General features: G+C 45.8%; 1 long non-coding RNA gene across 2 annotated transcripts in view; it reads left to right on the forward strand.

Annotated features, from left to right (window-relative positions):
• The first annotated feature begins 1,143 nt into the window (after positions 1-1,143).
• The window catches only part of LOC144149180 (uncharacterized), a 45,069-nt gene continuing 19,858 nt past the window's right edge, over positions 1,144-26,354 (forward strand). For both annotated transcript variants that reach the window (XR_013318222.1, XR_013318221.1), the window contains exons 1-3: positions 1,144-1,245; positions 10,528-10,738; positions 21,628-21,682. This is a non-coding gene — a long non-coding RNA (uncharacterized LOC144149180). The remainder of the gene's footprint in view (positions 1,246-10,527; positions 10,739-21,627; positions 21,683-26,354) is intronic.

Here is a 26,354-nt window from a genome sequence, read left to right on the forward strand (position 1 = left end):
AAACGCCTGCTCTGTGACAAAATAGTTCTCGCCGGAACTAAAGACGCGACTGGCGTAAAATATGTCCCACTCCCAACGCTGTTGATGGGACTGCAAGAGAATGCACTGGTCCTATGGCAACTGGCGTCAGTACAAAGAATGACAGGCCAGGATTAATCAAAATGGCACAATAGTGGCTCTGAAGTGAGCGCTATCTTCAGCTGCTGAAAATCCTCTTCGCAGATCAGTAGTCCGATCACTGAACGAAAGGTACGGAGTAAAGACGTTTGCTGCAGCACTGCAGCAAACTTTGCTCCATGTTTTTGTCGCCTCTGTCAGGTAAAAACCAAAAGTATGGAGTTTGAAAGAGCCGCCCCATCGGTTAAAAGCACTGACCCGCGCGTACTGGTCCCACCAGCCGTCCACGTCCTCACCACGGAACCCTGCCAAAAACGGTGGATCGCGCTCGTGGCTGGTGACCGTAAATGTCGGAGACGCAGAAGGGCGGCGCTAGCCGTTACGCTCCCGGCTTCACGCCCCAAGTTCTTTGGTGGTAAGGCAAGATCACTGACTGGGCCAGTTTAAGCAGAAGCTGCGCAGGGTTTCCAGTAGTCCAAGAACTCCTTCGGGCGTTGCCAAAAAGACGCTAGCTTCCCGTATACAACACAATGAAGAGACGTATGCCTCATACATCGACGACGTCCTTGCTCTTTGTCCCCGTGTGGACGCCGTGATGCCAAAGCCGACAAGGTTTGTCACACCCTGAAGGTCATCAGTCCTTTTGCATTGAATGCTCTCGCAGTCCAAACTCCTATGTGCGTCAGTGATGCGTGAACAACGTGTCAACGCCAGGATGAGCTACAATCAAATGGTCTGTAGTACCAGGATGCTCGGTTCAATTAGCGGACGGGAGACATGGATTTACGCTCTCTCATATGCGCTGATCTATGCATTTATGTATCTATATAAACTCGACAAACAAAAGCGAGGATCGCTTGGACGTAAATGGGAAAGACCTTCGACATGCAGTGGACCTAAGCAAGCTGAAGAAGGTGATCAGGATAGGTATACATATAAATGCGCTTTGTTGCATATTCTTGTGTTTTCGCAGTTTGTTGCCAAAAGTGCGCAGGGCATCTTCTAATGAATGCTGTTTTTTTTTCAGGATGGAATAAGTGGAAGTGCTGCTTATTGGAGCACACCCCTTAATAAACCATACTATACAGGCTTGACTGTTCGAATCTTTGGTTGGATTGCAGACGAAATGTAAGTACTAAAAGTAGGTTTTTATTGAATTTGTTTTATTTTTTTTTGAATGTACTGCAGACATTCTCGGTCCAGGCAGAATTGAAAAATGGGTAATAGAATGGGTAAGGACATTGCTATCTCCCTTTTCATTAATCAGAGTATGTTTGGCGTTTTTCCAGGCTACGGGCACTTTTTGAGTCCTTAAGCATTTCGAAAACACTGTAGCAAGGTTTCACTGGAAAGAATGTCACGGAACTCTTGGAACAATTCAAATGGCAATGCACTGGATAACCTCGAGGTCAATCCATCGTACACTTCATTTATATGTACGTACCGTATCAGTGGGCGCGCACGACAAGCAGAAGTGGCGAGGAATCGAGGTTGCTCAGAGGTAGACTCTCACGAGCTGCATTGAATTCCCAGGCATTGGACTGTTGGCATTCAGCTGTAGTTATTTGTAAATAGATTGCTTAAGTACATACAGTCTAAAAAGTTCGCATCTGCCTCGTAGCATCGTTTTCGTGGAGCTTTCGCTTTCCCCTCCTTGCGCTTATAAACGGCGCAGCTACACCGCATCACGAAGCTTCGAAGTAGGCGACACGTTCGTCGACGAACGATGCTTTCCAGCAACGAGACCGCACTCCCTGCACCACTCGTCATTGTTTCCTTGCCTCGTGACCCAGGTTTTTTACCGGTGTGTACGATGCCGACGTGGATATGCATGTTTAAACGTGCCAGCGCCCATAACAGGTGGGATGTTACAATCATGCTGGCTAATGTGCTTTACCATCTTCAAGGAATGACCAAAGTCTGGTATGAGGCCAATGAGCACATATTGACTACCTGGGATGTGTGCAAAGAAAATATGCGCGAATTGTTTGGCTGAGCCGTGGGTCGCCCCTTCGCCGCAAGGTCGCGTGCCGAATCCTCTACCGAATCTTACCTCACGTACATACACAATCAAACTTTCTGCGAATAAAAATTTGATATCCACCACAATGTCACCGTACGGCTACAAAGAATAGCTGCACAGCTTCCTCAGAAATTTTGCAAGTGATGGATAATAAGCCCTGGTCCAGGATTCGAACCCAGAACCAGCGCCTAACCACCGAACGTACCGCAGTAACTTACTCCATCTGGGTGATTTTCCTTAAATCTGGTCGATTAACAGCTATCCTTCACTCCGAGTTGTTGATCGGTTAGGTACATTTGCAATCTCGTTGGTTGACCCTGGCAATGTGCAATGCACGAACCCTGTCTAGCAAGGGAAGCCTAGCTATACCACTAGAGGAGCGCTGGGACATTCTGTGGGATAATACAGTGTAAAGAGAAGTTAGAACAAGAGAGGGCTTCATGAAGCTGACTGTCGAGAATATTTTGTGCTACAGAGGACTCTACCACAACAAGAACGGGTTGGGGTTCCATATCCGCAGAACGCGTAAAAATGTTTTCAGCATTAACGAAAGACTCGCAGCAGTTGTAATCAAGTAGAACAACCGCTATAGGGTAAAGAAAGTACAAGCATATTATCCTACATCACACTACGAAAATGATGCCGTAGACATTTTCTACGAGTACGTGGAGTCGGTTATGAAGAAGACAACAACACAGTTTACAACTGTGATGGGAAACGTCAACGCAAAAGCTGTAAAGAAACAAATGTGAGAACGGTCAGTGGAAAACTTTGGACAAGATAATCGCAACAGTCGAGGAGATACACTAGTTGGATATGCGGAGAAAAATACCCTGCGGTTGATGTGCACATCTTTTTACAAACGAAAGAATAGGAAACGAACATGGAAAAGACTCCAATGGCACAATAAAAAACGGAGTTGACTTCATAAGTGAACACTCGGGTATTGTGCAGGACGTAGACGTACTAAGATAGATTCGGAGCAGCGATCATAGGGTGGCTAGAACCAAGGTAAGGTTGAATCTATGCACCGGTTGAATGAAAGTGAGACAGATGAAGTGGTAAACGAATAAACAAGCTTAGGCCAAGTAGTGACTGTTCGGAGCCCACGAGAGAGACGGCCGAACGGTTCAGCAGCAAGAATGGAACTCTTTATCTCCGACAGCCCCGGAGCACGCGCGCCACGTCAGGCGCTCTCGCTCACACCTGTCAGAGTGGTCAGCGGCCCCTACATTTCCCCTCTTAGACTCAAAGAAAGGGGTACACACGAACGCTATAAGTTCAGTCTTTGCGGGGGCCGGACCACTAGTCCAGATCTAGTGCGATAGCTGCCTCGAGACCACACCGAATCAGGAACAGAAACTGTCCCAGGAGTGGGCGAAGTTGGCGATCTTCCGGTACTCTCTTCCTCTTCGTGTCCCGTCCACTCTTCTCCCTCGTGTGACGCGGAGTCCTGCATTGCGTTAGGCTGGAACCATACCAAGTGGCGGCGGTTTCTTTGCACGACGCGCCTTGGTGTTTCGACCACGAATGACCGAGGCCTTTCAGCTGGGCTAAGGAGTGTCGCAGGGCAGTTTAGGTTCTTCATCCATACACGGTCCCCTGCCATTAAAGGCGGCAACAGACTAACGCGGTGTCGAGAGTTGAACGCCTTGTTTTGTTGGGCTTTATAGGCAGCATCCCTATCCTAAACTCCCGATGACTTGGAGTATGTGGACGCAGGCGTTCTGGAAGACTCGGAAGTCGCGTCGGAAGATTGCGTACCATCAGAAGCTGGGCTGGGGAAAATCCGGATGGTCCCGGTGTATCACGATAGGACAGGAGTGCCAGGTACGGGTCATCGATTTTTTCCATAAGGTTCTTTACCGTCCGTACCATGCGTTCCGCCTCCCCATTGCTTTGTGGGGACCGCGGGATGCTGGTTTCATGGCGGAAACCGTATGTTTGAGCAAGCCTAGCAAACTCGTTTGATGAAAATTGGGGTCCATTGTCTGATCGAACGAAATCAAGGATCCCGTGCCGCGCCAAGCAACTCTTGCCCGCGTTTATCACTGCTACACTAGTCGAGGAAGCTAGGGACACTACTTCGGGTAACCGCGAGTAGTAATCCCAAACGACAACGTGCTCACGGCCTGTGTTCAATGTGCATATTGCACCCATGCCACCAGACACGTTCTCTTGCTCGTTCCTTGCACCGGCGAAGTCCTTGATGTCCATCATGAAGGAGGGCCAGCAAATTGGCTCGCAACGTCCGAGGGATAACTAGGCGGCGGTCCAAAAGTATAATTCCAATGAAAGTGCTCAATCTTGCCCTTTCCTTTCAAAATGGTACGAGGTGAACTGGAACCTTGCTCTTGTATGGGCAGCCATTTTCTATGAAACCACTGACTAAGAGGCATTCTTCGTCGTGGAGTTGGGCTTGTCGAATCTCTTCAAGGCGGCTTGCTACTGGAGCTGAGAAGCCTTTGTAGACATCCCCAATAAAGAATTCAACAGCATTTACTAATTTGGGGAGAGTGGTATCGCAGGGAGCTCTGGACAGCGTGTCTGCCTTTGCCACCAACTTCCCCGGCACGTACTTTACTTGAAATTGGTAGCGCATCAACTTTATGCGCATGCGCTGAATTCTTGGTGGCAGCTGATAGAAGTCTTTATGTCCGAGAAGAGCTACAAGGGGTTGATGGTCAGACTCCACTGTGAACAAGAGACCCCGCAGATACTGGTCAAACCGCGTTATAGCCCATGTTATCGCCAGTGTCTCCTTCTCTGGCTGTAGCGGGCTTCTGTTAGAGTCCAAGATCTCGAAGCGAAGGCGACAGCGCATCGAGCACCGCAGGGTTGACTTTGGAGAAGCACGGTGCCGATACCATATTAACCTGCATCCGCTGAGGCAACGGTTGGAAACGACGGGTCATATAGAGCAATGCAACAGTCTGAGCAGAGCATCTCCTTGACCTTCTTAAATGCAGTATGCCCACGGGTACAACCCTGCGTTTGCGGAATCATATGGGTTACTTTTCTTCCAGTATAGTATATCAAAAAATCAACGAGAAGCCAAAAATTGCACCCCAAGCCCTTGGTCTCTCTTGACAAGGACATTCGACAATCTCAAATAGATTTATTGAACCGTGTCTCTGAATCTATAACTGTAATACGGTGTCTCCTGCAGCCAAATCTTACTCTTCTTGCGGCCTCTTTTTGTGCTCACCTTCACCTCCACTGTGGCACGACCAGATTTACCTTCAGTTGTATGAGGCGCCTACGGTGAATTTGTCTAAGCACAATGCATAGGCAACAATGATATGTCATTATTGCCAGAGGTTCGAACACCACGAGTACATTTTGGGGATGCACGTGGACGGGAAAGCGGTACCAAATGATTCACGAGGTGATTTCAGATGTCAATCTTCATCTGATGGGTGACCCCGACACGCCCACTATCATCAGACTGCATTCGTGACAGCAAGGCACAATTACAGACTCGATGATTGGAATGCGTAGCACTACGAGGCCATGGCACTGTCATGGGGATTCAGAGTAGCCACCGATGCCCTATCTGGTGTGAATTACAAGGACACAAAATTAGCCAGCTGGAAAAAGTCCGAATTATAGTTATGGTCAACTTCTGCAACATCCTCTGTGACGATTTACTGTATAACTGCGCGTAAAATGAGGACTAGGAAAGGGGCACATGTAAGAAAAGCACGCAGATCAGACTAACACGTGATTTTTATGCCGGGCACAAGAAATTTACCTGGGACGCCAAATCAACGTGCTTGCGCGCAATCAACGGGTCGTACATTCAAATGATAAAAATACATAAAGCATACAAAAAGTAGGCACAAGACCACCGTCGTGCTTTCACACTTGAGGCACCTCTTTTTTCCCCTCTCCGATTATGTAAAATAAAGAAGCGCCACTCGTTTTATGTAGGGTAATTGATGGGCGGCTTACACACAAGTCGTGGCCCTCGTTCTTGTAAATGCTTCTATGGTTGCCCTTGACCAAGCTTATTTGTGTCTAAACAACACGGTTTTCCAGTCGAGCAGAGGGCGACATGTGCAGTCCCCTCAGTCCTTGAACTGCGCCGCAGATTGTGGGCTGACAGTGACACCTTTCAAATTACATTGCTATTCCTGAACCTATTCTTTAGATTCTACCCGGTCTGTCCAACATGTACTCGTCCACATGCGAGACGAATCTTGTACACGACTTTGCATGCTTAGTTAACGAACCTGTATACCGGGTTGGTCATGCACAGGGAACAAAGGCGTTCGTTTTCTCCTTGCAGTCGCTTTTTAAACGCGGGAAAGGTGCCGATGAGCCCGTTTTTTACCGAGAAAATCACCTTGGTTTCGTACCACGTATAAGGTATATACGCATATACAAATTTATACAATGTATGTATTGATTCGCTGCGTTCTGTGTTACACCTTCCTGATTCATAGGCCTTCTTTTACTGAGGAGCCGCATAATGAATCAGTACCAACTCGACCAGTTCACAGCACTCTCTCCCGAGTCTATAATCGACAGAGTATGTGGGACAATTGTTGCCGTCGCAGACCTAGCCACGTGTAAAATACAGGTGGAGAAGAATGCCCCAGCCCTGGCAAAAACTTCATCACCTTGCGGGCAATCGTAAGCAACTTCAGGCACAGTACCAAACTGCGGGCAAGATACTTTCTGACCGAAAATACGCCCTAAGACCGCACAAATTAAAAGGCACGCCAAAATTCCAGAGTGGCATCTCTGGCAGCAGCATTGGGCTATTGGGGAGAAAACAGGCCTCCAAAAGCATTGAACACCTATCGAGCACTGACCGAGAAGTTTAGTGTAAACTAAGCAGTGCCGCTGAGGTCATTATGTTGGCACGAGGTATGGACCTCAAGACGTTTGAGAACGAAGATGCCGTTGCGTTTCCTCCTCGAGTCAGAGCCTCTGCAGCCTCTTCCTACGATTTGGAGCCTGTTGATTCAGCAAATGAGCTCGATGTTCTTTCGACGCTACTTGAATTACCTAACAAATGCCTTTGGCCTACAAAATAACGGATTTGACCACCACATACCATTCAGGAAAGAGCGGCTCACGAATCTCGAGCACGCGTCCCACCTGATAACGCTTGAATGGGCATACCTGAGCTAATCGACCAGATTTAGGGGAAATCCCCAAGGTGGAGTAAGTTTCTGTGAAGGAAAATTTGACATCCACCTAAATGCAGCCATATGGCTACAAAGGAAAGCTATACAGCTTTCGGAGAAACTTTGCAGTTGAAGAAAAATTCGTCCTGGTCCAGGATTCGAACCCGGGACCACTGCTTAACCGGAGCAGTCGCTCTACCAACTGAGCTAAGCAGGAGGCTAGTCGTTAGTAGCGCGAAAGCGAATTGATCAACGACTCGAAGTAAAGGACAGGGGTTAATCGACCAGATTTAGGGGAAATCCCCAAGGTGGAGTAAGTTTCTGTGAAGGAAAATTTGACATCCACCTAAATGCAGCCGTACGGCTACAAAGGAAAGCTGGACCAGGAAGAATCCTGGACCAGGACGAATTTTTCTTCAACTGCGAAGTTTCTCAGAAAGCTGTATAGCTTTCCTTCGTAGCCGTATGGCTGCATTTAGGTGGATGTCAAATTTTCCTTCACAGAAACTTACTCCACCTTGGGGATTTCCCCTAAATCTGGTCGATTAACCCCTGTCCTTCACTTCGAGTCGTTGATCAATTCGCTTTCGCGCTACTAACGACTAGCCTCCTGATTAGCTCAGTTGGTAGAGCGACTGCTCCGGTTAAGCAGTGGTCCCGGGTTCGAATCCTGGACCAGGACAAATTTTTCTTCAACTGCGAAGTTTCTCAGAAAGCTGTTTAGCTTTCCTTTGTAGCCGTATGGCTGCATTTAGGTGGATACCTGAGCTGTTGCAGAAAATATCTCATTGACTCCTTGACTATTTTGTTCGGCAGCTTCTGCGAAAATGTTTCAACGCAGAGACAAGGAGGTGCGTATAATTTGTTTTCGGGAGAGTGTGGGTTAGAAAAGCAGTCTCGAGCCGAGAGCGCCAAAGAAGCACCGGGGCGACAACACAAGGAGAGATATGTGTTTAAAAGAGCTACGCATACAGACTGACAAGCCACATGGCACTGACCAACGAATGGCTTTGTGTGAAGACAATAGTCACCTGACGCAAAACCAGACCGTGTGAACTAATGAAGCTGCCAGTAAAAATATTCTGATAGCGTAAGATAAAAGAAGGTATGGAAACACACACAGCCGTTGAAACTGAATAGGTCTTGGCAGTGAATATTGTGCAGTGACATAGGGAACTCTTGGTTGCCCTCACGCGTGCAGTATAGGGGTGCGACCGTGAACCCTCGGTGGAAGTCCAATAAACAGTGCGATTGCTACAGCCCGGAAGATTTTCTTCGTCCCATATCCCACACTTTCGCATTTGTGGCGTGTTCTAGAGGCTGTATATCTGTAAGATTAAACAAGCGGTGCCAGGTGTGCGCAATGTTTAACGTAAAGTCAAGAAAGCTTGACCGCGATTAGCGCATCACCATAACCCATGCATATTCACTACATTGACTGCCCTATCTCTCTGTCTTCTATTGGGAGCAATTTTTGAAAAATTGCTGCCAATAGTTGGTCCGTATTTTGATTGGAGTAATCACAACAACGCAGCGTTTGAAGTCCCCTCAGTGAAGGGCACGCAAGCACTTATCCTTCCTTTCACGACTCAAACCCGCAACTGCAAACTCGTCAGTTGAGGAAGTGCCCATACCAGGCTTCATTCCGATAGCCCCAGTCCTGCTCGTAGCTTCTGTAATGATACTAGAGAGCAGAGGTGTGGTGGATGACTACGGGGAATCATTTTCCAATTTATTAGTGGTATACGGAGAACATTAGGAATGTGGGAAGATTGCCCATGACGATGATGAAGGTGATGCCGCTTGACAATTGTTTGCTTTGTGTCTCGAATTTCGCGAAAAGGCGCGAAGAAGAGGAAGTATTACTGCACCATTTTTTTGGCTCTGTTGATCTACATTTATTGCACAAGTGCTACTACTCAAAGCGTACGAAACCGCACAGGCTAAGCTAAACTGTCGAGTAGGACCTGGTAGCAGGTTTAGTGCCTGGCGCAACCACGGAAAGATTTTAATTGCTTTACAGCTGTCTAAAAGTAATAAGCTTATTTAGTCCGCCAAAATGAAAGCTGTCTGCATCCTTCTGATTAAAAATTTCACCATCTTCCCGTAGGGGAACCCTGAGTAGTAGTCGAAGCAGCCATGGGGTCGATTCAAGCTCCCATTAGTTTGCAGTTCGATCGCGGAGTTGCGGGAGAAGAATGAAGGAAGCGCAGCGTGCCCGCGCGATTTATAACGCTGAGCTACAGTGGCGCACCCAGCGGAGTATGCAGCGGCTACCGTCGCGTCTATAACCCTAAGCTGCTTCGCATTATCGCGCACGGAGCCGAAGGTGTTGCCATTCGTTGCGAATTCCCGGAGAGGAGCTTTGGCGAGGAGAGGAGGAATGCCGGAGAGGAGACGAGGGCCGAAGAGGAGAGGGCGAATGCCTCGCATACTACTCAGGGTTCCCCTACGCGAAGATGACGGTGGTGAAGGCGAAGCTATCTCGTGATGAATTCTTTGGTTGGCCAATCGTTAGGGGCATCCTGCCACAATTGTCATCAGCGGTGCCTGCCCAGCCATTCGGAGTGGGAGAGTTGTACTCAGGGTTCCTTTACGGGAATTGATTGATAAATCTTTATTTGCGAGCCTGACGCGCAGGTGTTAGGGCGCCCGCCTGGTGGAGGTCATCCTTAGTCCAGGATGCCCTGGCCGCGGCTGGCTGTCCGGGCCCTCGTCACCAGGTCTTGCTGGATCCCGAGGTCCGGGCTAGTCAGGCAAGCCACCCCTACGGGAAGATGACGACGGTGGTTGAACGCGAAGCTATCTCGTGATGAATTCTTTGGTTGGCCAATCCCTCGGGGCATCCTGCCACAATCGTCATCAGCGGTGTCTGGCCAGGCATGCGCAGTAGAGGTGTGGACGCCGCACAACAGCGCCCACACAACGGCGGAGGGAACAAGCTCGACCATAAGCTGCTTCGCATCTAAAATGAAAGAATGCGTTTATTTTGAGGGCTGTTCATTATCAAAAAACGTTTTTGACCTATAAATGATACCAGCACCGTCAAAGGATTTGGTGAAGGTAGAATTTGACACCTTCTTGATGTAATTTGCCTCAGACTTGCAGAATTCAGTTCCGATTACGTTACCGATTGATACATAAACTGGATTCTTTGGCCATTCCCTAACATTTCCACTGCTAGTAATTGCTATTGTTGTGTTAATAATTAACATGCCCAATGTCTGACGCTCCAATTGGTCATTGCAGCGGACGCCTTGACCTGCAGCTATGTCATGCATATCCATATTGTGGTGATGATTACTACGTTGGCATTACAGTCAACGGGCAGAAAGTGAGTTACTACGAGAAGCCAGGAAAGTCTTACAGAAAGAATGAACAAGAGGCATGGCAGTTCACTTTTCAAGTTCCAGGATATGTCACGCTGGCCTTACGAGTGGAATTACCTTCACAAATTCTAGTGAGTTATTTTACCCGTCATTAGCCACATTGTAGAGTTTCTAGCCGTTCTCTTTAAACGTTGAAAGGACCTGAGGTGTAATTAGGGCTTTGTGAACATGAAACAAAGTAAAAGTAGGGATATTTTTGATAGGACGTGTGCATTTTGATGTTGGTAGTGCTCTTCGCACACTAATTGTTCGCCCTCTAATACGCAATACGTTTCATATAAACACGGAGCTTTGTGGTCTCCGTGGAGCGCAAAAGCCGGTGTTGTCGGCGGCGTTGACCATGTGTAAAGAATTGGCCTTGAATGTGTTCGTTTTTCGGCATATGTCGTCGAAAGACGAAGTCTTGTCTCGCCACAGCTGACGCTCCTGGAATCCACTTAAATTTTGCTGCTTTCGCAAGGCTCACGCGACCTGTTGCGACACAATATTACTGTTCTTCCTTCACGGTCGATGCATGAGTTAAAAGCTTGAGAGCTAGCCTTTTTATATGTTTTGGTTGAAATATGATTGTCAAGTAGTTTTTTGCGCTAGTTGGGAAATATTGTGCCTATATAAACGTCCCAACCAAGGCTTGGCTTGAGATTGTGGCTCCACGGCAGCCATCTTCAGAATCTACGACTAAAACAGCGGCCGAGATGGGTATTGAGAGAAAAAAGTTCCCGGTCCCCTCCCCATCACCTGCGATGCCAGAGAGTGCTTCTTTTGTTGCTGCCTGAACCGTGGAAACCGATTATTATTTGCGCCGCCGTGCACTGGTGGATATGTTGCCGGGGTTGTTTGGCTCTGCCTTCCTTGCGGCAACTTGCCCGTTTTCCCAAACTGTGTTGAAGTGCGCAGGTTGTCGACACTGGCGTAGAACATATAAAACAGGACGTTGATCATCAACTGGACTTTCCGATTTTTCCTTAGTGTTAGGATGAAGTTTGGACGATTGTGTGATACATGTGTTCACAAAACCACCAGCCCACATTCTTAAAAAGCAAAAAGACAATTTAGGTGTAAAGGAGTGCAAAGGATGATATTATGCAAATTACACGTGTCTCATTTATATTTTTCAGGAAGTGTTGTTACTGAACCGCAGTTGAAGACGTCGGCGCGTGCCTTGTGTATTTCCTTTTGTACTTGTCTTTCGCGATGCGCAATCCGATCGTCTCTGTTGAGGCCGTGAAAATATTTGAAGGAATCAGGACACCATTTCATGCTAGTATAGGCTGGAGGCAAGCTTTGGCACAAGCACATGTTTGTTTTTAAAATCATATTAGATGTATAATAGTGAAACTATAATATGGTATGACATGTGCGCAAGTATCATGTGGTTTGTCTTCCATTCTTGCATCCCGGCAACAAACAGTAATTCATCGTGCATGCTCAATACACAAGTCAACAGATTGCGAAAGCATGTTGTCCTGACAAGTGAAGCGACAGGTGCTGCAAGATGTATTCCATTCATCCTGGAGCTGCTGTTTAAATATTTTTTTCGACATCATACGGTTTTTTGCCCTCTTCTTCCCTTTTATTTGTTTTCATCACAAACAGAACAATTCTTTTTCGGCGAAGGTAAAAAATAATAAATACGACAGCCAAAGTTACACCGAATCCGCTAACATGAGAAATTGTGAATACGGCGTTAGACTGCTAAAGGACCGACGCAAACATAACTCGCCGGTCATTACGTGATGAGCTCGAAAATAAAACCGCATGTCACCCTGTCAACCTTTCTGCCCACATGCTCTGCATTATGCAGTGACGGCTTTACACGGAATAGAACTGAGCACACCACGCTGAGTTACTAACGGGGAGCAATTTGATTTGAGAAAATAATTATTTAGCTTGCAACATAAACATACCAGCTCCCGGCACGTCGAGGGCGAAGTGTCAGTGACAGTGGCCGACATTTATCGCATTTTTCATTTGATGGTTTCCAAGAAATTCATTGTTTTAGAAATAATACTATCGCCGGACCTGTCAAAGCAAGCAGAGTGCTTCCAGCAAGCCTTAATAGGCTGCCAGAAATGGTTTGAGTATGCGGTCCTCACTCTCTCTGAAAAGAAGAGTGTTGCACTACTCGTAGCGAATGCCTAGAGCCGTCGCTCCTTTGCATTATCTCCGATTGCTTTGCAGCTGAATGGGTCCACTTGTTGGACACTTGTTGGACACTTTCATGTTCTGGGATTGGAGGTATCGACTTCAGAGTCAGTGACTCAGTGGCTCAGAACTGCTCGACAGAAAGCCGGACAAATGCTCCACCTTGTTCACCGCATCTCCCAGAAGTCTGGAGGCGCCTGCTGGATGATTTCCCGTCTCCTAGTGCGCTCCATGCTACATTCAAGGCTCGTGTACCAGGCAAAGTTCAAGCACATGACGCAAGTGGACTGGGACCGGCTGGAGGCCATTAACAGGGCCGCCATGCGCACCATTGCCGGCGTCCCCCGCTTAACACCAAATCCACAGCGGCAAGCAGAATACCAGCTAAACACGCTAGGTGAACTCCCTCGTCAGTCTCGTTCCGCACGCCTGCTGAAACGTTGAGTGGTTCCAGAGGCAGCAGCTCTTGCCGCGTGCATGAGCCAGCCGCCGGATGCGATGCCAGCATTTTACGCCGCGAGGCCGCCCTGGTTGTACCATCAGCTAACGGACAATAAGCCTCTGACAAGGCAACACGTCCGTTCTTCGGGCCTGCACCAACCTCCAGATGCCATCCTTCATGTCCCTGTCTGGGCGCCTGAGACGCAACCACTGCTTGTCTAGGCTTTTGTGGACGCCGGGCGTACGATTGCTTCGCCACCACGGACTTGACGTGTCCCTTTTAATGTGCCCTAAACCAAAGCTGCACGCACGAGACACTCCGTGCACTTCCAAGCCAGCTAGCAGGACTTACTGCCATTCGGGTAGTCTCCAGGTGCTTGCATCGACATTGACTAGGGGGGACAAGCTGCAGCTCTATTTATTTATTTATTTATTTATTTATTTATTTATAATACCTTAAGGGCCCTAGTCAAGTGGTGCTACATGAGGGGGTACACAGTTCACAAACAGATAATTTGTTCGATGGCTTCTTTGAAATGGGCGATACTAGAGTGGTGCACGATGTCAGCAGGAAGATCGTTCCATTCTGTTGATGTTTGCACAAAACATGAAGAGTGATGGGCAGTAGTATGCGCACGGGGTGGATAAACTGCTTTCGAATGGCTGATACGGCACGAAAGATGATGAGCCTAAGCGATAATATGGTTTAGGTGCAATGCATGATAAAATTTATGAAACAAACAGTCTTGAAATTTTGCGTCGTGAAGCTAAGTTAACCATGTTAGCTTGAGATATTAGTTCAGTCACGCTGCTATGATAAGAGTAGCCTGAATAAATGAATCTGGCTGCGCGATTTTGGATAAATTCAAGTGTTTTAATAAGAGTGATTTCATGGGGTTCCAGATGGCACATGCGTATTCTAGCTTCGGGCGAACTAGTGTTAGGTTAAAATTTAACACAAGGCAGTGCAAGACGTAAGTTTCTTCGGAGATAACCAAGAACGCGGTTGGCGTCATTAGTGATGTTCATTATGTGGGATGCCCATCCAGGTCAGATATGAGGTTAGAGTGATACCGAGGTAGCTACATTAATTAGCTGCTGTAATTTCACAATCAAAAAGGAAGTATTTATTGGAGGAAAAATACTCAACTGCAGCGATTCGGGTTTTGAATCGCATTGTGCGTTGTACAATCCTGGCCGCACGCATTCAAGAAATTATGGACACCTATCCATGTCCTGTCCGCGTTTTGTGGATTCGCCGGGATATGCTTCCTGCTCACACAGCCGCGGATCGCGCCTGCCACAGAGAGCTTCCACGGAAACTACCACTTCTTGAAGTATCTACCATAGAAGAAGTGCGCATGTAAAAGGAAACCCTCCGTCGCCTCACACGTCCTTTACTTCCATCGCGTGGAACTGACCTGCCCACTACGCTCGCCCGTTGGGAGGAGGTCGTGCTGCGAAGGCGTCTCTTCCTTGATTTTTGAGCGTTGCGGGTGCAGTGTTAGACATACGAAAACTTTTTCTTATGCCGTAGGGAAATCTCGCAAATAAATGCTGTCAAGGAGAGTAAATCAGCCATTTTAGAAAGAAGAGCCTTTCCCTTTTCTTTGTTAATTTCTCATAACGCTTTTATTAAGAGAAATTCTGAATTCTGCCATAGCAACTTCCACATCCACACATCCGCTAACAAAGGTAAGGTGCTAACGTATTTTTTGGCATGCATCTGAGACACTTCAAAGATATCTCGATGAACATATCATACATCTTGGGGAACAGCACGAACTCACACGGACACAAATAAGGAAGAAGTGAACAGGATAAGTGCTGACTTTCAACTGAATTTATTAGAAAAGAACATTGGAACATATCATATTTTTATGGGATACAGAACTAATGTGTAATCGGAAAAAATCGATATTTCAATCCAACAGATTTAGGGGAAATCCCCAAGCTGGGGTAAGTTTCTGAGAAGGAAAATTTGACATACAGATATATGTGGCCACACGGCTACAAAGGAAAGCTATACAGCTTTCTCAGGAACTTCGCAATTGGAGAAAAATTTGTCCTGGTTAAAGATTCGAACCAGGGACCACCGCTTAACCGGAGCAGTCACTCTACCAACTGAGCTAACCAGGAGGCTAGTCGTTTGTAGCGCGAGAGCGAATTGATGAACAACTCGAAGTGAAGGACAGGTGTCAATCAAACATATCGAGGGGAATTCCCCAAGGTAGAATGAGTTTCTGAGAGGGAAAATTTACATCCACCTATATGCACCTTTGTAGCCTTATGGCTGCATATAGGTGGATGACAAATTTTCCTTCTGAATCAATATTTCAATCAGAAATTTCTGCTTGAACGTAGAAAACACACGAAGAACGGTAAAAAAGGAACATAATGCTGACTATCAACTACCGACTATCATTTGTAGTGGGAGAGTGCATCGGTACACATCTCGAAGTGAAGGGCGTTAATCGACCTGATTAAGGAGAATTCCCCTAGGTGGAGTAAGTTTCTGCGAAGGAAAGTTTGACATCCACCTCAATGCAGCAGTACGGCTACAAAGGAAAGTAAAGCCGTATGGCTACAAAGTCATCCTTTGTAACCCTACCGCTACACTAAGGTGGACGTCAAACTTTCTTTCGCAGAAACTTACTCCACCTTGGATAGTTCTCCTAAATCTGGTGGATTAACACCGGTCCTTCAATTCGAGATGTTCAGTGATTCACTCTCGCGCTGCAGACGACTTCCCTTGTGGTTAGCTCAGTTGGTAGAGCGGATGCTCCGGCTAAGCGGTGGTCTAGGTTTTGAATACTGGACCAGGACAAACTTTTCATCAGCTGAGAAGTTTCTTAGAAATCTGTCCAGCTGTCCTTTGTAGCTGCATCGAGGTGAATGTCAAACTTTCCGGCACACGTTCATGGTGTAGCAGAGCGGAAAGGTCAAGATACAAAAAAAGGAACACTAGACAAGCGCTCTCCGGTGTTTTTTAATCCAAAGCAGTATATGTCGACCTCCCCCTCCTCCCCCCCCCCCCCGCCTCCCAGTTTGCATTCCGGGGTAATCGATTTACTCGGCGCCGTTCCGGGGCTCCTCCTCCCCACCATTGGCACCTCTTTCACAACTATTTTCCTTCTCGCCTCCACCGATGCCCCCTTGAAACGTTGCATAGGCGACAGCTAACGGCCATATGCGGCTATCAGATCATTGCGAAAAATAAACTGAAGCACGAATGGGCGTTAAAAAATGCACTGACGATTACTACAAATTGTGCTCAGCAGGAGCTGCAGTCTTCTCGGTCACGGAACATTTCCACTGAGTCTAAGAAAGTGTTCGCGTGATCAGCGAACGTACGACGGCACGCGCTACTCCGCTGCTACCTTGCAGTGCACCGCCGCCACCGGCCAGCATGTTGCAAATCGTGTTCGAATCTCCCGCGCGAATTTCCTATGGTTCGGATTAGCCCCGCGCAAGGGAGCAACGCGCATGTTGTTGTATACTGTGTTTTAACTTCCCGCGCAAACGTCAAGACGTTTGGATTAGCGGAGAAACGAACAGCGTCTGGGTATAATGTAGGGGGAGGGCGCTCCTTGGTGGCGACACATGAAACGTGTGAAATAAAGGCAGTGAGAGAGATTACGCGATAGCCGCACGCGTCGTACTCCACTTCCCCCTTCGCTAGACGCTCCTCTCCGTTTTCTTTCTTTCTTTCTTTCGCTCGCTCACTCGGTTACGCAGACCCCGCTCCCGCGAAGCCCAGGTAGCGGCTGCCAAAGGGCTGCCCCCTAAAACAACCGAAATCCGCCGTCGCGGCGTATGTCACTTCTCAGCCCACGTACATGACCGGTTCCCAGTTTATGCGTGCGCAGTTTTGTAGTGAAAAATAGTGGTAGGGAGGAGGGTAGGCGTGCACCCGCAGCTATAGGTTTCATGCCCGTACTGGTGGCTGGTATGTCTGTTGTGCTGGTCCGAGATTTAAACACGGACGTCAAACGGCCCAATGGGACCTGTCCGGAGTCCATAGTGGTAGAGCGGATTGGGTTTCTGTGTTAGGCTAAGTTCAGATTACCTGCGCAAAACCCATATCGTGATCTATGGACGTAAAAAAATGCCATGTCACGCAGTTCGGTTAACTGAGACGTGAAATAATGCCATACTTTATCTCATTGCGACAGTTGCGGCAAGTCTAAATCCGGCATTACACAAACAGTAAGATGCTTACGACGCGAGAGGGGCACAGGCAGTTCCATGTTTATTTGCAAGAACAAAGCTTAGATCCGTCAGAGGGTCATTCAGCTCATGGGCTAAGAAATATCCTCCATCGAAAATTACGACAAACGTGTTTTTTTTTTTTGTGCGCTCCATGGACTGCGTGCAGCTTTGCTGGTCATCCTTCTTTACAGAGTGGAAAAGCACGAATTTTTGCTTTTGTATCTTGTCCTTTGCGCTGCGCTACGCCATGAACCCGTTTCACCTTGTCCAACTAGCCACTTTACTGAGGACACGTTGTTGCGGGGGTATAGAACAATAGGGCCCCGGGAAAAAAGATGCCGGACAAAACGGTCCAAAATTGGAACGCCCAGAAAATGGTCACAGCTCAATCCTTCTACCTCACAAAAAGTCGTCGATATCTGAAGCGATTACATTTTATGTGAGTGATGAAAATGAATCTTTGGAATGTTTTAGATTTATTTTTGAAGCTTCAAGGTGCTCAATAAAGGCGCAGAAAGATGAAAGGCATTTAGCATGCACATAAGGCATGTCTTCATGCTTGACGTCACCAGGCATGTTGTCCCGGTCCGACTTATAAGATTTCCATTGGAAACTCCTTCATAGGGGTGTGCAAGCAAATTTGGTTTTTATTTCCTCTTTACGCCAAATTGTTTTCTTTTCAGAAGACAGAATGTTGTCTTCAGTGAGGTACAATGCGCCGGGTTCCGACGTTGCTCATATTTCGTTACACAGTGCTGGCATGTACTATTGCTGCGGAAAATATTTTGTAGTAATAACTGATACTGCCGTATTCTTAATTAATACGAACACCTCTCATAAATGAACGCTGAATAGCTCACGATTGCAATTCGAAAAAATCATTAGTAGTCGAAACTGCAACTGTCGTCTTGTGAACTTTCCTTGCGTCTATTCGTTAACCATAATGCGAGTGTTGTTGTTGTTGTTGGTTACTTGTTTTTTTTTTACGAAACAGCGCTCAAGAGCGCTTTGTCAACGTGCCTTGGCAAACGGCGGCACTTCAACAAACATGACTAGGCCTTCGACCCCAGGCAGTACACGCAGCTGGCAACAAAAACGCAACATACTTCAAAACAGATTGAAAAATATTAAACGCTCATCATAAGCAGAGAAATATCAAACATTTATACACCTTGCTACCTATCAAATGCATACAAAAAACACACCCAGAGTATCAATCCCGATGCAGCAATATAAGAAATAAGCGACAGAAGTTAGACTTCAGCACATTCGTCATCAACATGACGCGTAACCATTACTGCCAATTGAAGTACCTGTTTTTTAGTATTGAAGAGAACAAAACAAAATCTACACAAAAATTACAACCATTGGAGGAAATTCATTTTGGTTAGTTTTCTGAAGGCAAACGGAGAGGGAGAACTCTCTATTGTATGTAGAACTGGGGATAACAATTCAGAAGTTTCGGATTTTGCCGTTTTAATAATTTCATACCATATTTATTCTCGTTTTATTCATTCAAAGGTTTTTTTTTTCTGAAATGATAAGGTACCTTCGTATATGGATATGTACAAAATAACAGATCACGATTTGCTTTTATTTCGGGAAAAATCGTTTCCAGAAAATGTTGTTTATACAATATTTCTATATGAGGAATCCAGTTCTGGAAAAAGTATTGGAATGTATGATCAAGACCAGATATACTCTGAATATACTCTGCACATTTTTTCTGCATTATGCATAGTCGTTCCAACAAAATACTTCGATGTAACCCCCCTACTAGTAAACAATATTGTACACGGGAATGTACTGTACTAAAATTAAGTTGCTGCCTCAATCTCGTTGGCAATAATGGCCGAAATCTATTTAGCATTCAAATGCATTTAGCAATGATAAGTATTTTAAAATTTACGTGGCTTGTACATCGAAGATTTCTGTAAAATAGTACCTTTAAAAAAATTGCCCGGGTATCTGCTCCTCTCGCTGCAAATAGTCTTGCGTCAAGATTTGTGAAGTTGATGCCTCCCTTCGCTTCCCACTCGCCTATAATTCTGTTCCTCGCCCAACGCGCACCACCCAAGGTAAACATCGCGGCGACTGCCGAGTCTCCGACTGTCGCAGTAGCTTCAGCAAAACAGCAAAAAGGAAACTTCACCGGTGTCGTCAGGCGCTACACCGCATGTAGTGCTTGGCATCGGAAATAGGACATCGATACATATTATGATAAATACTACCACAACAGTACAAAAGAACGACGGAACATGTAAATAAACAATATAGAACGTAATATTGCGTGGTGATGTGTCCTTCAGTGCTCACGTATAAAGAATTCCTGAAGCTTCGCCATGGTTCAAGCCTTGCGCGACTTAGTGCAATCTTCACCAGTTGAGCTGGCCGAAGTCTGCAATGCTGAGCACGAGTCTGCGTTTACCATTCGTCACGAGGACGAAGAATACGTCTTCGGTGCATATGACGACAATTATTAGCACCGAAACTATGCAAATAAACAGTGATACTGAAACTTAGCTATATGTCCGGCAATGCCCCCACAGTCATTATCATCATCCGTTCATTCATTTCATTTTTTTATACATCTGGTGTAGCAAGCTAGGCGCCTTGGCCAGGCTAACCTCACCGGTCTCATCAAAGACTATCTCTCTCTCTCTCTCTCTCTCTCTCTCTCTCTCTCTCTCTCTCTCTCTCTCTCTCTCTCTGACACACGAGCTTCCCCCTTAAAATCTTGAGTGAGAGTGCACGCTTCTCCAAATTGTTTTCGTGTTTGCAACGTTATTTTCCGGGATTTGATTGTTCAGCCTTTGTTTCTAGAGGAGACATTTGGGACTCATACAATCAATTCGTTATTTCATTTGTTGTAACTTTTTTATTTATTGTAGTGCGCTTGTGTTTCGTTTTTTTTTAAATTACGTTATATCGGTTATCTTCATTTGCCGTATTACAGCGGCTAAACGTATTACTTCTGTCAATTCGCATTTTGTATAAATCTAGGTTTTCGCTATTTGATAATTTTTTGTTTTTATTCGTGTTTTCAACGGTATTCTTGCGGCCTTTTCAGTTTAGTCTTCGTTTTCTGGAGGACATGCAAAAAAGGCATATTTTATATTTCGTCTGTTAGTTTTTGTAAAACCTCTACTTCTTTGTTTCTTTGATTTTTAGAATTTCGAGATTTGGTTCAACTAATTATCTCTATTTATCCTATTTTAATGATAAGTGTATAGTGACAAAACAACGCACTCGAGAGGCATGGTACAGGCGGGGTTGGAGCTCGATGGGACAGGCCTTCGTCCTTTATTGACCTAGTGGGCTGTTGATGATGGTGCTAATGAATGATAAGTGTGTTCCTCAACCAATTATAAATTTTGTGCAAATGCGGAACGTTACACAACATGCTAGTTTTCGCTATTGTTATTCGTAGTTTCAACGTTCTTTTCTGCATTTTCTACTTGTCTTTTTTGTGGAGAATTCTTAATATACATATTTCCGGTTTCCTTACGTCACTATTCAGACATATTTATCGTTTTCTATGTTTTGTGTTGCTTCTTTTTTCGAAATGGCGTTCCGCCAACTATCTCTATTTACGAAAATATAAGGATTAACTCTGTTACATCCGCCAACTTTTTATTTTTGTGTAAATGCAGCGCAATAGACGGTTCCGGGTGTGGCGCTGGTCGGCAAACCATGCTATGCCTTACTGCAATTTTCTTCTTTCCGCTAAAGACTCCTTTTGTGTACTCAAATATGGGACCTCACAGTCTCCTCTTTTTTGGAGAAACTCCCTTTCACAAAGAAACTACCATACTATTTTTGCTAAGGTAGTACGCCCAATTCTTGAGGCAAACTAAATTGTAAAAAACTTGTTCTCTGCTTCGTGGAGCTCGAAATAGTGGAGCTCGGAACAGTTGCTAAGGACCAGCAATTTGATAGAAGTCGCCTGGCGTTCAAATTTACATAAAATTGTTCCGGCCGAGTGCAGAAGCTGCGCATCATAAGCGCAGAATGTTCCTTTTACGACCCCATGCTCTTATCGTTTCACGTGCCGAATATTTTGTTCATAAATGTTCTATCTCCTGGAAGAGCTTAGCAATTTATACAACTATTCTCTGAAAGATCATTCTAATTCGTTCCGATTTATGAAACTTTTTTGCAGGCTATATTTGGAGAAAACAAAGAAATTCGTCGTTTCCGAACACCTGAATTTAAGGGTGAGTCAGTTCTTTGCATGCTTCAACAAGTGAAGAAGCAGAGCGGTATAGGCTTGCTTGTTTTAGGGCAGTTCATTTCTCGAAAGTTTGTACTACGTGACTATAACTATGTCTTTGTAATATTTTTAGAGGTCATATCAAAGCATATGGATTCCAGCGTCACACTGGTTAACTTACGACAATTTTCCCCTCGTAAATTCGTTCACCAGGAGCAAAAAGAAATTTGCTGCTTGCAACCACCGACAGCAAGTCCTCCTGAGTAGAGGCATCATTTTAAATTTAGGCAGGGCAGTCTCTTCGCGGTTAGCGATGATGCTGATGATTATGATGGAATAATGCATCCTTTAAGCAGAGTTGGACTTGGGTTTCGGACTTTGGTGGTGTAGGGTTCGACGTTGGCTTTGGACTTTGCTAGAGTCCATTTTGGACATTGGCTTTAACTCAGGTGGCATGGGAGAAATTTTCGAGTTCTAAACGTCTTTCTCTTAATAATGGGCACGGATTTCCTAAGTGTGGAGAGTGAACAGATTCACACTGCCAGAGTTACTTTCCATGCACACATTTAGCCTAAACTCATTCTCCTTTAGTTGTTATCATGCAAAGTTCTCTGATGGCTTCCGATGGAGAGAGTTCCTCCTATAAACGCGACATTCAATGGGGACATACTTACTCGCGTGCCTAATGCCCAGACAAATGCGTCATCTCCCTTTATGTTCTCCCTCATGTTATCTCCCTCTGAGTCATCTCCCTCTATTTCATACACCGCCCGGCAGTTGTAGGCACTAGCTTGCCTTGTCCCCGCAGAGTTCCACGAAGAACGTGCGTTGCCTTCAGGAATTTCCGCCCTTGTTCGCTCTTATCCTGAAACAAGGTATGCATTTCTCAAGAGCTAAACAAGAGCTAACCTCCGAAAGCTAAAAAAACTGCGCAAGACCCTATACACCAGCACATTTCGAGACTGCGAATTCATTCCGGCACGTTTACATTTTGGTTTAGCCATGAGCAGCGTGGCGAGTTGCGTAGAAAACATCATTTCCTTCGCTTATGCAGGGCCTCAAGCTTCAGGAATTCGTAATCACTATTGGAAGAACTTTTTCCCAGGAGAAAATTACATCTGACTATGCTATATCATCTCTTACCCGCTGTCCTTGTGATTCTGACAATATATTGGGTTCCGCACATGGCACGCCCGGGAACGCGTAACCTTTGAAGACGGTGATGCTGAATGGCATTTATTCAACATCTAACGATGTTTGGGGTACAAGCAAAAAGCCTGTAAAGGCTTCACAGAGCCTGTGAGCCAATGCTTGGCACACAGAATGATCAAAAGAACGGCACTGAAATTGTTTGAAGAACAAGGATAACTGCATGGTGCATCTCGACCACGCACAACACTAGAAGACATATACACAATGTATATGAACATGATATGATGCATCTGTAGTGAAGAAACAAGAAGTATCAGAAGAGGCAATCGATACAAAAGTAATAGTATGTAATGCTAAACACACTCGCACACAGACAAGAATGCCCGAAGCGACAGTACAATGAACCGTCAAGTTTACACTAACATTTTTGCAGGTCCTTAAAAGATGTGGATAATATATCTATGTTGCGATGTCTAGCGAGTTCGTTTATTATTGTTAGAGGACTAAATGTCACCATTTCGTTTCCATAGTCCGTGCAAAATATTCTAATAATATATTCTTTGGTATTGCGAGAGGTGTACTGAGGGATATAATTTTCTAGATGAGGTAATGTTGTCGGCCGACACCTTCTGGTTTATGCTTACCTCTAACCTGTTATAACCACAGCGTCGAAAATTATATATTTGATCACCTAAAATTTAACAGCGAAGCTGTTTAGCAAATAATAATTTTTTGTCTCAGCAGTGTGAAATACCAAGAAATTGCTCAGCGGGCGCACGTGAGCGCAGACGTCGTTTCGACCATCCGAAAGTTAACAAAACCAAGAAAATGCCTAGCGCTCATCTGTGCGTGCCTCGCAACGACCACTGAGAGTCTCCTGCGCATGTTCGCGAAGCCAACCATACCCTCTAAAGGAGATTAGCCAAGATCGCGGCGACCGACCAACAGTTAAAAAATGTTATTGATACGTCTATCATAGGAATCGGTAAAAATGAAAGCGAAATGCGGCTTCATATGAGCGTTTAATGTTTATTGTGCATCGATATGAACTCGCGCAGCGCTATTTATATTATGTCGGTATGACACTGTTGGACGCATCAACGTTAGGGAGTGTATAGCACGTGTCGGAGCATTCCGTAAATCCGACTGAAACCACAGCCGCTTGAAAACCCTGCGAACGAAACCGAAAGGGTTGTCAGCGAATCTTTTGGTGAACACACGGTTTGCTGCAGCGAAAGGAGCATGATGCGCGGGTCGACAGCTTTCTTGGGGGTGTGCCTGGCGAGCGACGTCCTGCTGCGAGTCGTTTCGGCAAAGGTGCGACCACTTCAGTCCTTCTCCGTGGCGTGTACGGCAGATGGTTGCGTTGCGACCAGCGCCGCTTGTGGAAGGCGAGAGGCAGCATCGTACCTTGGACCGTAAATGCGTGAACGCGTTCCGCTTCCCGCTGGCGGAACGTCTCGTCCCATCGAAGCTGACACGAGCGCGACATTCGCCAGTCGGCGTCGTTGCCCTTCTGCGGTGGTTATTGAAACATTTTTCTTCACCCGGGGCCGTTACACCCTAATTAGCAGGCGGTGCAGTGTGCCTCAATTCATGCGCGTCGTACGTACACGAAGACGTCGGTATCGAGCTGTCAACTGTCCGCGCTTATTAGCGTCGTGATGCACTACTTCGCATCGCATCTCCTACAGGATAGCACCATCCGAATGAACAAACTCATAGGGTAAGATATTTGGCGCGTTCGTAGACCTACTTACGCTCGAGTTCACAGCGCCGTTAGTTGGCAGAGCGGTCTGTATCGCCCGTGGCGGTGAGAGAGTTCGAACGTGGCTATCTGGGCGTGTTGGTTTAACATGATTAGGAGAACACAGCGCGGTTTATACACGGACACAGGGAAGAGTACTTGACACACACGAGCGCCCGTGTGTGTCAAGTCCTCTTCCCTGTGTCCGTGTGTAAACCACGCAGAGAGAGTTCGAGGCTCGAATCCGGGCGCTACCACGTCAATGAAACGTTTTCTGGCGTTTTCATTTCCGTTACGGATATGACGCCCGTGGTATCTTAGTGTCTCCCGACATAAAACACTTTCGTGTTACAATACGAATGTTCTTTGGGTGAACCGTGATATCTTGAATCTTTCACTTCGTGTTAGTAGGATGAGACAGGCAAGCTCACGTAGTACCTCTGATGATAACAGATTTCTTCTGGCGAAAGAATAACTTCACAGAAAAATTAAATCTGCTAACAACCTTTTTCGGGTAGAAATCCACAGCTTACAATCCAGTAGGCCAGCCAGTTTTGGTCATCAATACTGCGCCGCGATGCCACGTAAGCTTCATTTTCCGTCCACAACAAAGCAATTAATCATCTAGCGGTAATCTCAGAAGCTTCCAAAAACCTATTTCAGTCAGATTTCACTCACGACCTAGATACGCCTTCATTTTGTAGTGCCAACCCATCTTTATCAATACTGGACATTTGTATAAGCAAAGAAGGCATTCTAAACTTAATAATAAACTAAACACTAAAAAATACAGAGGTCCTGATGGTATTCTCAATGCGTTTTTTGCCCGTTATATCTTTTTGGACTTCCCGTTATTTTAACGTTATCATTGAAAAACCTTTTGAAACAGGTGTAGTGCCATAGCTCTTCGAGTTTGGTTAAAGTCATTCCCTTATTTAGACCCGCTTAAAAGCATACAATGAACAACTATAGACGTATCTCCCTAACTTCCTATTCAGCTACGATACTGGAGCTCATTATTTATAAGTACATCATGCAGCCCATAGCACAAGGTAACTTATTGTCTAATTTTCAGCATGGATTGAGGCGTGGATTTAGTACGGTGACGCAACTATCAGAATTTCTACTCGACATTTCTTCTGCCCGTGATTCCGGAGAACAGGTCAACACCATCTTGATTGATTTCTCCAAAGCTTTCTTCATGGTGACCCATAGTAAGCTGATATCTAACTAAATGCCACACTAAACAACCCTGTTTTCTCAAAATGGATATGAAAGTTTCCGATCGCGCACAATCTGAGGCATTAACTGTTTCCGAATCCAGTGTATCTAGCATAACTTCCAATGTTGGCCAGGGCTCTGTTTCTGGGCCACTGCTATTTTGGTTCTTCATTAATGATCTGCCTAATAACATCACATCCAAATCCCGTTTTATGCGGACGATTGCGTGCTATACGACAGCGTTACCTTACTGCAGTGTTATTATAAACTTAATGCATAGCTTTCTAGGTTTCGCTCCTCGTGCAAAACACGCCAGATGTCTGTACATACGCAAAACAGTGTCCATATTTTTTACTCGCAAACGTTAGCAGTCAAATTCCACGTACTCATCCACTGATGCAAGCCTTCAAAGAGTTTTAGAATAGAAGTCCGTCGGTGTTATTTTAACAAGTAACCTATCCTGGTGAACACACATCGAATACATGTGTACAAACACTCTTAAAAAAAGACACCAAAGTACTAATGTATAGAACACTCATCAGACCGACGCTCAATT

Source organism: Haemaphysalis longicornis, unplaced genomic scaffold, assembly GCF_048455015.1.
Source record: "Haemaphysalis longicornis isolate Haplotype H1 unplaced genomic scaffold, Haemaphysalis longicornis Haplotype H1 scaffold_8, whole genome shotgun sequence".
NCBI classification, from domain to species: Eukaryota; Metazoa; Arthropoda; class Arachnida; order Ixodida; family Ixodidae; genus Haemaphysalis; species Haemaphysalis longicornis.